Below are 4,243 nucleotides of genomic sequence, written 5' to 3'. Positions count from 1 at the left end.
ATATAGAAATTTGAATATACCTTACTATGTACTCCTAGTTGTTCTCTCCCTAATGAGACAGCACACTCCTCTCCACCCAGTATTTCCTGTGTCCTTTCAGTCAGCTTCTGTCTCCCTCTGCCTTCTCATCTCCCCTCCAGACAGGAGCTGCCCACATACTCCCATGCGACTACCTGATCCAATAAGCTCACTCATCATCAGTATCCTTTTCGATCCCTTAGTCCAGTCCAATCTCTGTCTGAAGAGTTGGCTTTGGGAATGGTTCCTGTCTTGGGCTAACAGAAGGTGTGGGCACCATGACCTCCAGGGTCCTTCTAGTCTCAGTCAGACCAGTAAGTCTGGTCTTTTTACAAAAATTTGAGGTCTGCATCCCACTGCTCTCCTGCTTCTTCAGGGATTCTCTGTTGTGTTCCCTGTCAGGGCAGTCATCGGTTGTAGCTGGGCACCATCTAGTTCTTCTGGTCTCAGACCGATGTAGTCTCTGATTTAATTGGCCCTTTCTGTCTCTTGGGCTCATAATTACCTTGTGTCTTCGGTGTTCTTCGTTCTCCTTTGCTCCAGGTAGGTTGAGACCAATTGACACTTCTTAGATAGCCACTTGCTAGCGTTTAAGACCCCAGACACCACTCTCCAAAGTGGGATGCAGAATGTTTTCTTAATGGATTTTATTATGCCAATCTACCTAGATGTCACCTGAAACCATGGTCCCCAAAACCCCATCCCTGCTACACTGGCCTTCGAAGTGTTCAGTTTGTTCAGGAAATGTCTTTGCTCTTGGTTTAGTCCACTTGTGTTGACTTCTCCTGTATTGTGTGTTGTCTTTCCCTTCACCTAAATTAGTTCTTGTCTACTACCTATTTAGTGAATACCACTCTCCTTCCCTCCCACCCCACTCTCGTAACCATCAAAGAATATTTTCTTCTCCATTTAAACTTTTTCTTGAGTTCTTATAATAGTTGTCTTATACAATATGTGTCTTTTTGCAACTGACTAATTTCACTCAGCATAATGCCTTCCAGATTCTTCCGTGTTGTGAAATGTTTCTCAGATTCCTCATTGTTCTTTACTGATGTGTGATATTTCACTGCACACACAGTTTCCTAAAGATTTTGTCCAGGAGCAACGCCCATCACCTCTGCTTCTATTTCATTGACCAAAGCAAGTCTCATGATCTCACCTAACGTCAGGGCCAGGGCGGGTGGGGAAGTGCTTCCCTGCCATTTGTGCAGAAGGAGGGAAGCTGGAATATTTGGTGAGCAGCACCAATGACAACTATAGTCAAGTATGCAAACTTCCAAGGAGCTGGGGGGTTATAGCCTGAAGGAGAGGAGAGCTAACCTGGAGGAGATGGCGAGGAACCAGGGTGGTCACTCCAGCACCTCTAGGCTCCAAATACCGGGCATATGGGTGTGGAGGAGGGTGGAGCCTCCACGTGAGATGGCTGAGAGGCAGTTTCATCATCCAGGGGAGAGCTGGGTTTCAGGTACAGCAAGAATTTAGGAGTACCCTGTCCTATAGGAACTGTTCACCCTGAAACTCAGGGAATAATGCTTTCATCCTCTGTTCCATCCTCCCCCAAGTCTTCTCTAGTATCTGCCCTGATTTTATGTAGCCATCTGGTGCAGCTGCCCCAGTCTTCAAGCACTGGTTCCCCACTTGTTCTGGCTATACTCTTCATGGCTGCAGCTATCACCACCAACTTCTGAAGAAAGGGCTTGGGGAGAAAGGGACTGTTGCTGTTGGACAAATACCTTGTTGTCAATGTTGCACGACTGGAAAGAGAGGAAATCTACTTTTGGAGATTATTTCAGATCGCTTCTGTGGAAGATAAATGCTACGTGCACCTTATTTTTCAGTGAAGTAAACTCCATCTATTCCACTCCACTTACACCTTGTGTGTAGCAATGATGAGGTAGAACCATAAGTCAACTTTCAAAGCTTCAGCCAGAACCGGCAATAGAATTTTCAGGCCCTTTGCGAAACTGAAAACATGACGCCCTTTGTTTGAGGACAACTAAGAATTTTCAGATGGCAACAGCTGAGCATCAAACCAAGCACAGGCCCGTCTGAACACAGAACTGTGATGCCAGCCCTGCTTCCCGCAACCATAACCCAGCCCAGGGATGGGACCAGACACTGAGAGGGGGTCCTGTGGCAGTGTTTCCTCTAGCTAGATCCTGGATGGGTGAATGAGGGATGCTACAGTTCCTTCTTCTTTGTTCTATTCGTTAGAAGCAACTGTCTACGTCAGCACACACTCAAGGGGAAGGGGATCACCTCCATCCCCTGAGGGAGTCTCAGAGCATTAGTAATCATATGTTAAACCGCCTCAGGGGAGGAGCAGCAGCCTGGCTGAGCCAGGGCCTGGGGCTGGGCTGGAGAAGGTGGGCTGACAGCACATTGAGGCTGAGAGAGAGTTTCAGGGCTGAGACAGGATTCAAGGGCTTGGTTGTGGGAGCAGCCAGGGGGAAAGGAACCCTGATTGGGAAGGAGTATCAAGAGAAGGGACTGCTTGAGCTCTGGAGTCTCTCCCTCAAAGTGGAGTTTCTAACACACAGAGATGAAACTTTCCTTGATAGACAGCTCTTCCTCCAGCCTGGCCACCGCAGGCCTTGTTTCATGAACTTCTGGCCGACCTGGCCTGAGGCTGGTTATCTGCAGACACCACCATGCTCCTCCATCCCCCGCGAGTGTCCAGCCTCCTGCTGGGAGCTCCTGGTCCTGCTCCTGGCCATCATTGACTGCAGAGGAGCCCCCTCTGTCCTCATAAGGCTGCTCATCCCCCAGTGTCCCCTTTTCACACCCCCCACCCCACCATGGGGCATCGCCTGGTGTCGCCCAGGCCTTCCTTTGCCAGGTCACCTAGCCCCTTCCTTTGGCCCTCCCAAGTGTCTTTCAGCCCTCTCCGTCCTCTTGGACCCACCCATCACAAAGCCACAGGTGCAGGGGAGGGATTTTCCTGAAATTCCATCACCCCTTCAAGATAAGGTCTTGTGATAGAGTTTTCCATACCCATCTGGGCTGGGATGTCAGCTGGATGGAACCCTATGTATCTGTGCCTGCTGCCCCGCCCATGCAGAGAAGGCCACAGGGAAGCTTTGTTGATCAGCTGAGTGAATGTACCATCTAGCACCATCTCATTCATGGGATGGTGCAGTGGTTAAGAGCTAGGGCTCTTAGCTATGGCTGCTAACCAAAAGGTCAGCCATTTGAATTCACCAGCCATTCCTTGAAAACCCTCTGGGGCAACTAAGAATTTTCAGATGGCAACAGCTGAGCATCGAACCATGAGTCGGAATCAACTTGACAGCAAGGTTTTCTTTTTTTAATCTCAGCTTGGAGCCTGCATGCAGTAGGTCCTTCCAGGGTGTTTGTTAAATGCTGACCTGTGATGGCCCTCTCTTCTCCCACTTTCATACAGGTGGCTTCTCAATCCAGGGGGAAAGGGCATGACCATGGTAACTCCCAGTGTGTGGGAGTGGCATGATTTGATCCCAGGTCCCTGCCCATCTCCCCTGGGAGGTGACTGGTGCAGAGAAAGAAAACCTGCTTTATCCATCACACAAGTGCTGGTGCTAGGACAGGGCAGCCAGTCCCCGAACCCAAGGCAGCATCCTCTAGGAATGCGGAGAGAGGTACAGGGCACAGATCAACCATAGCATGTCAGTAGATATGAAGAAATGAGCACCCAGAGGCTGGAGAGCGTTGGGTCTGTTTTGGGCAGGGAGTTCCAGGTCCTTTCTGAGGAGGTGACCTAACATAAGCAGCCAACAGTGGAAGTGAGAGTAACAGGGATGTGGCTCATTAAGAAAGAGGTGCCCAGATCCCAGGATGGGGTGGGGCCAGGTTAGGGGGGCTTCTGGGTTTGGGTTGATTTCTCTAAATGGAAGTCCCTGGGATTTGAGCAGGAATGTGGCAAAATTTGATTTTGGTTGTTGCGGTCCCTTTGGCTGCTGTGAAGGCAATAGACCGAGGGGCCAACTTACCTGATGGCAGGCAAAGGCAGACAGGGATCCACTTGGACTGGCTTGGGGGTGGACCCAGGTGCCCGTGGGTGAGCATGGGGTACTGAGAGGAGGGCTCCGCTAAAGGGACAAGGGTCTCACTCCAGGAGAAGGAAGTTCAGAGCAAGACGGGATGGGGCCCACGTTCAGTGAAAAAAGCCCTCAAGTGGAGCACGGCTCCTGGGGCTGGGAGCAGGTAGGTAGAAGGAGAACTGGGACTGGCAGGGGCTTGTTCACTG

The sequence above is a fragment of the Loxodonta africana genome, chromosome 7 (genome assembly GCF_030014295.1).
Source record: "Loxodonta africana isolate mLoxAfr1 chromosome 7, mLoxAfr1.hap2, whole genome shotgun sequence".
Taxonomy (NCBI): Eukaryota; Metazoa; Chordata; class Mammalia; order Proboscidea; family Elephantidae; genus Loxodonta; species Loxodonta africana.
The sequence above is the reverse complement of the archived record's forward strand: the minus strand, read 5'-3'. Positions refer to the sequence as shown.